This window comes from Phlebotomus papatasi, chromosome 1 (genome assembly GCF_024763615.1).
Source record: "Phlebotomus papatasi isolate M1 chromosome 1, Ppap_2.1, whole genome shotgun sequence".
NCBI classification, from domain to species: domain Eukaryota; kingdom Metazoa; phylum Arthropoda; class Insecta; order Diptera; family Psychodidae; genus Phlebotomus; species Phlebotomus papatasi.
In genome coordinates, this window is record NC_077222.1 from 10,830,474 (window position 1) to 10,843,376 (window position 12,903).

At 31.7% G+C, this 12,903-nt stretch overlaps 1 protein-coding gene and 1 long non-coding RNA gene across 4 annotated transcripts in view; one reads left to right on the forward strand and one right to left on the reverse strand.

Annotated features, from left to right (window-relative positions):
* Positions 1-12,903, forward strand: part of LOC129798472 (protein tiptop) — a 359,823-nt gene that overhangs the window by 226,348 nt on the left and 120,572 nt on the right. The window lies entirely within an intron of this gene.
* LOC129798473 (uncharacterized) lies at positions 358-3,491 on the reverse strand. 2 transcript variants are annotated; one of them, XR_008751424.1, is made up of 4 exons: positions 1,643-3,491; positions 1,314-1,453; positions 902-1,053; positions 358-543 (listed from the first exon to the last, which is right to left on the reverse strand). It is a non-coding gene; the product is annotated as an uncharacterized LOC129798473 (long non-coding RNA). The 2 variants fall into 2 exon arrangements; XR_008751423.1 differs by having other exon boundaries at positions 1,314-3,491.

The window sequence follows — 12,903 nt, forward strand, 5'->3', positions numbered from 1 at the left end:
TTAAATCAAATACATTTGCACTTTATTTCTAAAGTGGATTTTAAACACTTTCATGGGTAGAATCAAAAATTTCTGGGTAACACTACCATAGTTTCAATAGTAGAAATATTTGTTTTAACTACGAGTTACCATTAATTTAAATACACAATGGGTAAAATTAAAAATTTCCTTGGTATATTTAAATGTTCTTTACCATAGATTCAATGGCAAATATGTTTGCTTTGATATTCGTCCACATTAATTCAAATAATATCCTCGGGTAGATATAACAGTACCAGGGTATATTTAAAAAACTCTTGCTATGATTTCAAAAATAAATTTATTTGACATAAATAATGTGTATTTACAATAAAATTGTATTACATTAATTTCTATGGGGTGTTGCACGACTTTCTAGTAGTTTCGTGAAGTCTTCTTCTCAGCTTTTGGATGTATGCTCTTCTGCTTTCTCCCAATAGTGTTTACCAGTTTCAGAAGAAATAAGATACTTCAAAAGACTGATTGTCTTTTGCCCCGTAAAGATAAACGATGACATAATGAAATCTGAAAGACAGAAAATAAAATTAAATGGAATTAAAAATCTGAATCTATATGGTATCTATTGAAATAGCGGAAATAACTATTGAAAATAGAGTGGTGGAAATAATTATTGTCCTATCCCATAATCTTTAAAAGAACCCAACAATAAGTCTCGAAAAAACTTATACGTATAATATGATGTCCTTTTATGTTAATCATAAAAAATTAATTTTGATTATAGAATCTTGTTTTCTCAAAACTTTAGTAGAATTTCGTTTTTTATTCTGGTGATAATTATAATTCCAGGTAATAATTGTAGGGCTACAGTATTTATTTTTCACCAATGGCGGTTAATAATTTTTAATAATTCAATGTAACTTACTTGATCAGTGGTAGTGCTCCTCGTCTACTTTTATTACAGCGCTCACTTTTCTAAGTTGTGTTTTGCAGATTTACGTCCTTTACTGTTTGCTCTGAGTTCTGCTGCTATCTGCGAATCACTTTTCCAATTCCATGGAAAAGACAATGATTGTCCTTTTCCCAGTGAACGGTTCAACGGTTACCACGATTGATAAAAGAAAGAATAAAAATAAAAATGAAATTAAAAACTTTTCCAGTATGATATTTTCCAAAGCGATAATTGAAAATACATATTCAACATAAATAAGTTGATATAATTAACATTTTTATAATAAAAAAATTATGCGAGGTCCAATATTTCTTTGTAAAGATCAATGCTAACTTTCACAAATTATGTAATTCTTATTGCATTACAAAAAAATCAATTTTCTTACCTTGATACTATTTAGGTCTCTCCTAGATGGAATTTTTGAAGAAAAGTAGTTCGATAAAACAGATATGGTGATAATTTTCCAGCTTCTGCTCACGGACGTTTCCAATCAACAATGACTTGCAATCAGGATGATCGATTGAACTTGAACAATATCGAAAATTACAAATCGTTAGTAAAATATTAAATAATAAAAAATTCTTACGACGAATTTTAAATTTAAATAAAATAATAAAAAGTTTGACATTCCATTTTAGCTTAAAAGAAGAAATAAATTTAATTTAATTTACCGAATATGGTTAATACTTTTCTGGCAAACATTTTTTTACTTACCCAATCTAACGATTTCCAACACTTTATCAAATTTCTTTGTCGATCACTTGATGATTTTTGCAACTTTATAAGTTTACTTATCCACTGTAACCATTTTTTAGTTTTTTTTTCATTTTCAAATAGATTGGAAATAATTTGTGTGACAACTTTTCAACTCAGCGGCTTCTTCAAGACTGACTCGTTTTAATGTTTTCCGTACTGATGGAATCAGTCATAGATCTGAATGTAGTTTCCTTTTTTTCAAATACTTATGCTATTGATTCAAAAAATAGTATTAGATTTGATTGGTTTTTCATTCTAAATAAATATAAATTTCATTCAAATTATTAATTGTTATAATCAATGCATATAGAAAGTAATATTATTTATTTTATGCAAATCACGCCATTTGAAGAACACAATACACTGACCCTCGTGCATTTGCGTTCGTGCGTGTACGCCAGCCAAATATTAAATTTTTGGATGATTTAGAGCGAAATTCATTCAATTTTTTTAAAATGAAAATTTAAAAAACCTAATCAATAAGAATGCTTTAATAATTGGTATTTACCTTATTCTTTATAACATAAGTAAGTTTCTTAGGCATGTTTAAGAGAGATTCATGAAGAATTTTTAGCTCAATCCGCTCCCTCTACCAAAATTTCAGCCCGATCCGTGCTATAGAGCCGGAGCTAATTAACTTAGAAAATTGGAAAGTTTTCTTTTTAATTATAGCACCCCTAGCTGTAGTTTTACGAACTTATGATGTTAAAAGGAGATCGGCATTTCACGAAAGTTTACCAAAACGCCCTCATTGATCAAATTATGAGAGTTAGAAACAGAGCTATAACCATTTAAAGAAAAATAATTTGATTCTAGCCCGGGAAGTTTTGCGTTTTTTTTTTTTTTAGTCGAAGCTCTAAGGCCCAGCTATAACATACTGAAATTTGAGCGTGATTGATGCCATAGAGACCAAGCTATTGAGAAAACAAAAAATAGGGTTTTTACGAAAATCTGAAATTAGTTGCAAATGACATGTTGTTTCATTTGGCTAAAGTTTAAGTTTAAATAATAAAATGTAATTATTTTTACATATTGTATTCGATTAGAATAAGTAGTTATTCACTTAAAACGTATTGATATTTATGATGAAAGGAATTTAATTTTCACCCTAATTTAAATGAATAATTTTTCAAATTATGACGACTGCAGTAAATGTAAAAACCACTGTTATTTATATTTAACGACAAAAACCATTCGTATCAAATATTTACTCAAAGTTATTTCATTTTTACATTTAAATGAAATGCATATTTTATACAGAAAAGTTTCTCACAATTCAATTTAATACCTGGTCATTTAATGTTTAGATAGAAAAAAAAATCATTTGAAATAAAATTTTGAAACAATTGTTTAAAAAGTCTTTTTCATTTGAAATAAATACAGATAATATTAAGACGTAAACAAAAATGTCAATATTAAATTTTACCCATTAAATAAATGCTTGTTGCATTTGATTTCATAAAACAGTACTTTTAAATCAAAAGTAAAATTTTATTTTTGACAACACAACGTTGCACATTTAATATAAATGTGTAGTTTTTCATTTTCAATGTATAATTGTTATTTTTAACATATATTATCTTTGATTCAAAAGCTGAGGTATTTATTTCAAATATTTAAACATTCACGCTAAAAGAAAAATTATTTATTCTCCGTATGAATGCACAAATATTTGAAATTATTGTGATTACTTTCAAAATCAAAATTATTTCGTTTGTATTGAAAGAAAAGTCAATTGATTCGAATATTTACCCAGAATTTTTAACATTAAATACAAAATATTCAATTTAAATAAATTCCATTTTTCTCGGTGTAGCCATTCTGCGATTGACTTGCAACTTGTACAGTGGACTTGTTTTTCTCTACTCTGTCGTCCCTTCTTGTCCCCCCATTCCCGGGGCATCTTCTCTCTTGTGCATCGCATGCCGACTCTTCGTCTTGCCACACCATTCCTCGGGAGATAGAGCACCCAGAACACTGACGTGACCACACGCACTTCTTCCGATAACACAGATTGAAGAGCAGCTTCTTGTGAATCCGCTGACCAAGGGCACTCTGAGCTTTCCGTTTTTGCAACATGTGCAATGTGCTCTCAACCAGGATTTGTGCACTTGCAGCATCAAATTTCGATCCAAATGATGGATTTATTTTAACAGGTGCTGGACTTAAATGTATGATCAGTAGATGATTAACTATTGAAATTCCCATGATCCCATGAACCCAGGGGAAAGCGCGCTACCATCGAACGACTTAAGCTTCGGACAACTTAATTTTTTTATGCCCCTAATGGATTTGACTCATAGCTCTTTTCAGAAAATTTCAGGCACTACTGGATTATTTATTAAATTACAACACCCTAATGATCCAAATGGATCAAATTCATTAAAAAACGTGTTGAAAAAATGAGTTGTTCGAAGCTTGAGCCGTGCGAAGGTAACATACTGTCCTATCAGTTAGATTTTCCATTAAAAAAAATCTACTTAAAAATGCGTTCTGATACACCATTCTAGACTTTCAATGACGAAAACTTTTAAATTTTGATTTATTCTGAGAGAAAAAGCCGGACTTGGCCCGCAAAAAAATGTTTAAATAGAAAAGACTGAATCCTTTAAGGACGATTGGATGATTAGTTAATCAATTTCTTTTCTACAGCTGTCTAAACACACAGAAAAATTTTGAGTCTAAATTTAAGAATATATAAGATCCTGGGAACTTAAATTGAACGTGAATCCCCGAGGCGTTTAAGTTTAGAAACTCTGAGCGAAAGAAATGGGTTAGAATCCCTAGCTCTTTCAAGTTAAGAGATCGGGAACTTAAGTTCAGCATTAGCTTGAAAATGAAAAATGTCTACAGATTTGCAAATTGCAACTAAAACTAAATGATCAAGGATTTAGAATTAGGGCATTTGGCATTCATTGAATAGGATTTGAAAATAAATTCCTGGGTGTTTCTGTTTAAGAATTTTCCATTTTTCTGTGTGAACTAAAGTTAGGGTAAGTGTACCAAATTTCAGCCAGCTTGCAATTCCGACCACATTTTTTGTTCCTCAAATTTCGTACAATGCAAAAAATAACAAAAATATCGCTTTGACGAGCAAGATAATCTGAAAATGGCATTGAAAGAATTTCGGAAGGGCAAAAGGAACTATGAGAATGAAGGTGGCCGGAATAGGCAACAAATACTATGTCTACATTTTTATTCATTTTAAAATGTATAAAGAATGATTTTAGAGAAAATAAAGACGATAAACTGTCTACAAGGTTCCAAGCAACACTCCTTATAAGAAAGTAACACAAAAATTCAATTTGTATTAAAAATATTACATTTCAAACTTGAGACTTTGGCGCTTGCATGCAACTATGCCGAAAATTGGCACACTTATCCTATGTTGTGCTCTACAGTCAGAAATTTTTTCTGTCTCATAATTATTTAACCCTTTCGTCCTTAAGAGATTAATTTGCATAAATTATAGATCACTCAATCAAATTCTGATTCTAAATAATTTCATTGAAACATTACTGTCGCTAGAATATACATTTCGTCAGGAAAAAGTCAATTTAGTTCATTGAGAATACGAATTTTGATCAGTAAATAAAACGGACACCAATTAGTAAAGCAGTCCAAATTCGGTCAATTGAATTCAGTTAAATTTAAAATTAGAATTTAGAATTTACAGTACATTCGAAGTTCGTAAGTAAAAGTATTTAATTTTGTCTGTCATGCCTCAAATTAGGAAATATTCATGAAGTCAAAATTCACACCCCTTTCTTTTCTAAAAGTTTTGTATAAATCTACGTTACTTTTTCATACTCTTCTTCATCTTTTTTTGAAAATCACAACAAATTAATTTGAGCTCAGTCCAATTTAGGGATCGAAAGAATGGGATAGATTTACGCAAATCTTATGAGAAAAAAGGATGCGAATTTTGATTTCATGAATTTTACCGTTCTAAAAAGTGTGCCGGAGGCAATGAATTCTAATTTTGATAAATATAAAAGCAGTAGATTTTGATTAGATAAACAATCTAATTTGGATAGTGAATTAACAAAATTTTTGTCAATAGAAAACCAATTCGTTTCGGTTATAAAAAAAAATCAATTTCGATCAGTAAATAAATTAAGTCTAGTCACTAAAATATTTAAATTTGTGCAGTAAAAATAATTAATATCGTCTGCAAAGTGGCAACATTTGATTAGTGAAACAATCAAATTTTGATCAGTAAATACATAGATTTTGATTAGTAGTGAATCGGATATACCTTTTAGGTCAGGAAAATTTAATAAAGTCAAAACTCACATCCATTTCTTTCTCAAAAGTTCTGCATATATCCATCCTACTTTTCCACGCTCTTCTTCTTCTGAACATCACACCAAATTAAATTTAGTTCAATTCAATTTTGTGTCCGAAAGAATGTAAAACATTTACATATTTTGAGAAAAAAAGAGATGCGTATTTTGTTATCATGGAATTTTACGGTTCTAAAAGATGTGTCGGAGGCATAACAATTGATTTTGGTCGACTTTTTGTTGATAAAAATTCAATTTAACCAACAAAACATCAATTTCGGTTTGTGGAAAATCAATTTTGATCAGTTAACTTAAAAAATAAGAATTTGGTCTGTAAAAATCTTCACTGTGCGTCTATAGAAAACCCAAATTTTGGTCAGTAAAATAAATCTATTTTGGTCTGTGAATACTTCAATTTTGATTAGTAAATAAATGGCTTTTGATTAGGAAAATAGGAAAATTTTCTCAACAAAATAGCTACATTTCGTGTATAGAAAAATTAATTTGGTAAAAAAAATTGATCAGTGAATAAATTAATTTTTGGTTATAAAGCATTCGAATTTAGTTTGCAAGAAATTCAATTTTGGTCAGGTAAAATGGGTAAAATTTATAATTATTGGGAAGTAAAATAACAAAATTTTGTCAATAGGAAATGAATTTGAACAACAAAATATCCAATCAAAAATTAATTTTATTCAGTAAATAAATCGATTTCAGTTGCTGTCTTCGTCGAATTTAGGAAGTATAATTGTTCAATTTCGTTAGGAAAACTTGACAACTAAACAAAAATCAATTTTAGTCAGTAAATAAGTCGATTGTGACCGGAGAAAAATTTAACATTGGTCAATCTAAATATTATTTTTGGTTAGTAAACAATCCATTTTGTCCAGTAAATAAATATATTTTGTTTACTGAAACATTCAAATTCATTCAGTAAAAATATTTAACTTAGCTTGCAAAGACGCAAAATTTGGTTAGTAAAATCAGATTAAACAAAACGAATTTGGTCAGCAAAAATTCAATTTTGATCAGTAACAGATAATTTTGGTCAGACTGTGACCAAATTCAGCTGTAAAGAAGCAGTCTTGGCTTACAAACAAAATTGCTGAATTTGTAAATTCGTAACTCATCGAGTACATTTAGCTGAAAAAGTTAGTTTCCTCAGCATATTTTTGCTGAGTCCATCGGCAAAAATGTGCTGACCGGTCAGCAGTTCTCAAACAAAATTCAGCAGAAAATACATATATTTTCAAACTTAAAGTTTAACTGTCACTGTCTTTAAATCTTCATCCAAGGTGTTTATGACTGTGTATCATGATTTTGAGTCATATAGTTGTACTTATTGCACATTTCCCAATCAAACTTCTTAAGCATAATCAAATGTGAAAATGATTCTCCAGCATTAGCAATGAAATGGGTGACTTTCAGTGGGAAATTTGTTGAGTTTCTGTGTGAAGCAATTTGCCTGTGATGTGAGCAAAAGTTCCTCAGTAGCACATTTGTCACGACTGTTTGTCACATTTTCTGACATGTGCAATCATCCATGGCGTGAGTGATGCTTGTGATCCCTTTGTTGCTTCCATCTTCATGAGATGTCCTCGGAACATTGCACTTTTGTTGTTACAAATCATCTCGGCGAGAAGTTGATGATCTCCCCAGCTAAGACTTGTTCTTGGTCTCCAGAAAGGGTAGGGGGCCCAGGAGAGCCAAACAAAGACTGTCAGACAGAACATCCACACCTGTCAGCAGTTCCTCATCAGCATGAGCTGTGATGATGCAGGAGAGATTGAGCACAGGAGGGAAATGTGTCGCGTAGGAAGTCGATTAATAGCTCCGGTCAAATCTCCGCTCTCGCGCATATTTCATGTATTTATTTATTCAGTGATGCCTTTTTGTTTTCAATTTGTCCTCCTTCCCCCCCTCCCCCTGCCACATACCACCCACAGCCTCAGAGTCGCGGAATGACGATGATCCACTGTCGACATATTCCTATGCGGTATGTTGGCAACATAAATCCTGACGGACGACGCTGATGTGTGTCTCTCTTCCCGAGATGTAATTTACTTGGACTGAATGTCAGTTTAGAAATAGCCATGTTCATCATGTGGAGATTAATTTTCATCTATTTTCATCATTTTGCACCCAACTTATCTATCCGTCTTTTAGCTTCCCCAATCTCACTCTTCCACATTCGTGACGATTTGTTGTAAATCAACTTGGATGTCATATTAATGTTTTTCACGCTCTACGCACTTTTCCTGCAAAAAAATTAGGAAAATTCTCTCATTTTCTTGATCATCTGCTCTTGGTCAAAAATTTTTCTTTTTTACTTTGGACCAAAAGAAGAGTGACTTTAATTTATTTGCCCTCTCAATGAGGTATCTTTTTTGGATAAACACGAAATTTATCGTGACTCTCGAAGTGCTCTTTTCTTCTCTCGTCGTCCGTCGTGGGACGATTAATTATCGCGACATTCCTTGGGAATATTATAAATAAATAATTAATGAGCCACGATTTTCATGATGAAGAAAAATATCTCACTCTTCTCAGATGATTTGTCAGAATGCAGATGCGCAAACCACTTTAGTCTTCGTGTGATAGCTTTGACAAATTTCCACCGTTGAAAACCGTTTAACCCGTTTAATTTAAATTTGAAATTGTTATCTGACTAACAGGAGGGTTATATATTTTTGCAATGGTTTATTTGTTCAGGAAGCTTGGATTACCCTGCGTGTTATTGCTTCAGGTGGTAAGCCCTATCCTCAAAAGCCAAAGTTGTTTTGACTTTATTAAGGTGAAGTGCCCTCGAGTCGACCGGTTGAATGTTTGATGGCAAATTTACACGAAATTGTCACTAATTCATATTATTTATGGAATAATTGACCTATTAATGTTAGATTATAGGCAAATATTAGTGCAAATATAAATTAATTGAGTAAATAACTCTACCGGTCGAATTGAGGGCACTTTACCTTATAATGGTGTTATTAAAATGAAATAACCTTCTCCTGAACATTTTTTTTAGTACATGCCTGTCGTAATGTTCTACGTAATCGACTATTCTTTGCATTGATTCCTCTTATGACTGTTTGGTGGTTTAGAAGCACAACAATGACTAAGTAAAACAGTTGCGACAGGAACCGAAGCAAAGAAAAGTCAATTACGCAAAATCATAAAAACAGCCATGTACTAAAAACATGTCTTTGAGGAAGATTTTTCTTTTCATTTTTCATTAAAATTGCATCGTTAGCAGAATTGGGCGATTTTTTTACATCATTTTTTACATGTGCTACATTTTTAACATGCAAAGCTAAAATTTAAAAAAATTTGAAGTTGATTTATATGGATAAAATTTGAAATTTAAATTTTTGTTTTTCAGTCAATCAAAAGGATTTCTCTGTAATCAGTAAAATATTTTGCGGCTTTTTGCCATAAAGCTTGTCGTCGAAAATGCATGGTGAAATTTACTGGCAACCCCAGTTCAAATTTTCCACTACCCGGTGGAATATATATAAACCACATAAATGACGTATAATTTTTTAACCTACCTACATGCTCAGGGAGTTTTTCAATTATTCTGTGGTTTCCGTTAATCATCAATATTATGAAAATCATTCAAATTAAGACTTATTTCCTTATTTTTTCTTAACGATATTTTTTTTTGATTTTGCTCTATACCTTGTCCAAGACATCACATCTCAGAAAACAATGTTCGTGAAGAGAATCAGTCTCTTCTTGCTAACACTGATTATGTAGTAGTAATGAATGTTTACAAAAATATTTTTTAAATGTTCTAGAAACCATCGTGATTTGTTATTAAACTGAAACTAACGTATTAAACAAAAATTCATCCAAAACTTACGATATTGTATCGATTTTTAACAAAATCTGCACAGAATCAGAGTAAAACGATCAATATCGCTAAGCGTTTCGTTCGGAAGCTGTGACGGTTTTATATTCAATTTTAACCGTCTTGTGCTGAAGCTGTGCGCTTTTTATTTGTAATTTATCCTTTTAGTGTTGAAGTTATGAATGCTTTATATACAAGTAAAACCATTTTAAGGTAAAGTTGCACGCAATTTGAACACAATATTAGGGGAAAGTACTCTCCCTTCAAACGTTTATGCCTCCGAATAAAGCGAATTTTCTTTAAGTTTTTCTAAGAGACCTAAACATTTCTATTAAATATTAGTTAGCTTATTATCAATTATTGATAACTATGTGACAATCATGTGGAAATCTCTTAGAAAAAGTAAAATAAATTTACATTATTCGAAGGCATGAACGTTCGAAGGGAGAGTACTTTCCCCTAACCGTTTTATGCTGAACCAGTGACGGTTCTGTGACAACCTTTTTTTTAACCTAAGCTGTGCGGGTTTTATGCACAATTATGATCGTTTTACTGAAGATAAATTTAAAAATATTATATTTTGACCTTATTTTTTACGTAGTGTATTTAACCCCTTTTAAGAAAACAAAATCTTTAATTTTTTCTGCACTTCTTGAGTTTTTATTGGCTTCTTAAATATACAAAAACAGTTAATAATTATTAATAAACTCTTCTATTTGAAACACTGTTTTTTAGCTTTAATTTCTGGTTAAATGGTGATAACAAATATAGAAAAAATATCACTGTATTATATTTGCATTGTAAATATACCAAATCGCAAGTTTCTTTTTACGTATCACTATAGCAAAGCCTCTTAAAAATAATCTATATCATTGCTATAAAAAATTATTTTAAAAAAATATTTTTTTATATTTTAAAAATTGATTGATCAAGTCATGTCATTTGCCTATTTACGAATGGTGAAAAAAAATATTTTTATGTCTCATTGCTTTACATGTTTATTAATAATATTAATTTTGATTCTATTTTTCATTAACGGTCAAGACATTTAACATGTTGAGGATTTAATATAGACAACATTCTGAAATATCTATCTGTGAAAGTAGGACGAAATTTTTTTTTATTAGAAATAAGTAATGTTATTTTACTACAGTCAGTATGTTTTATGTGTACAAAATCGTTCAATTACGTCACATCTATGGGTTTTCAAAAAGCCGGACTTGGCCGCGCGAAAAAAAAATAGTTCATAGTTTTCCTAAAAATGTTTCCTTGACTTGATATTTCTCATAACCAATATCAATATTGGTATTGCTTACAGGAAATATTCAAAAGATTCCAAAATGCTTAATTTTCCTTTTTTACATTTTACATATTTTTTATATGTAAAATATAAAAAATATTTCTTACTATGTAAAGGCACAACCCTGATTAACATCCATTGCTGTCTTACCATTGCTGACCCACCTCAAGAGTAATAATAGACGACATGATCCTTTATTGTTTTAATGCATATACTAATTTTACTGGTCGAACTCCACGGAGAGAGCAGTATATATAATCCCCAGATTTTTTCACCCCCCCAAATTTCCTCCTTCCACCACCCGGCGACTATTTTCTCAACAAATCTTCACGTTTCAGGCGATTTCTGACAAATGTCGTCACGCTGTTTGTCCGTCTGTCGCCAGCTCTAGAGGCCAAACGGGAAGAGATAGCGACTTGGGACCTTCGGGGGACCCCTCATTTGTATTCATTATGCATACTTTTGATAATACGATTTTACTTAATATTCCTTTATCATAAATTTCTTCCTGGATCAAATCCCATTCCCAGTCAAATATTTAATGAAAGTTCATCTGCAATAGCCTTTGCCCCTTTTTCAGAATTTTCCGCGCTGGCATAGTTGAATTCTTGAGCGGGATCATTAGTTGGGCTATTTTTCCTGCAAGTTCTAAAAAAGGGTTGGAGGGATGGTGGTGGTTGTCAGAAAAATGGCCCACAAATCTCTTGGCGGGTGGATTTAAGACAAACGCTTCTCACCATTTTCTGTGCAGCCTTTAGCGGGAAAATTGTATACAGGGGTGGACGATTTACTTGATTATTGCTCGGGTCGGCTCACAAGATTTATCGATTGCGCAATAATTACTCTTGGAGGCTCCGTGGAGGAGTGTTTTAGTGAAAAACTTCCACATACACCGCAAATGTATGTAAATCTTCGTAACTCTTTCTCTCCCTAGCCCATGGCTTATTTTTTTCGCTTTCCTCTGGCTTGAAACCCCAATAAGGGGCGAGAGATGCAGCACTTGGAGGCTGATCATAAATTTGTCTGAGGGTTTATTTTCCACTAAAAGAGCAGGGACACCAATTTCCGGAGGATCTAACGGGGTAAGGGAGTAGAATTCTGGTTGAGGTGCAAAAAATTGCAGAAAAATCTCCCAAAATGAGGTGAAATAGATGTGCAATATCTTCGAATTGTGATTAAATCACATGTCTATTCTTTCTTTTTTTGTTCTTGTGACTTGTGCCTCTTGGTCTTCGGGGCAGAATCCATGGGATGCTGTATGGGGGTTATTTATAGAGCTCGCCTTGGACACTTTATCACTCTATTGGAAGATGGTCTCGAAAATGTCAACCGGGAGAGATTTATTCATGTGGCATTTTTGGCTGTTTTCTGCAGAATTGTGTCACACAGAGATTATTCCAATAACGAAAGAAAGACACATGAATCTTGATGGTTTTTTTTCTTTATTCTTTGTTTTTTTTTTGCAGAGAGAAAATCACTCAAAATTTATATTCTGTCCAAATGGAATTTTCGATGATGCCATTCACGACCGTTGAAATAAAAATCCTTCACCAAGGGATTATGAATATTGAGCAAGTTCCTTCGGAAATAAAGTTGAAATGTTCCAAGATATTTGATAGAATTATTATCAATTTATGAGGATTAATAAAAAAAAAAAAAGTAGAATTTGAATTTAGTGCTATTTGTTGTTTTTAGAAGAATTTGAAATGACGTTTTTCAAAAATGACAGTTGGAGATGGAGACATAACCTCACATTTAAAATAGAACAAAGCGCTCTACTTTC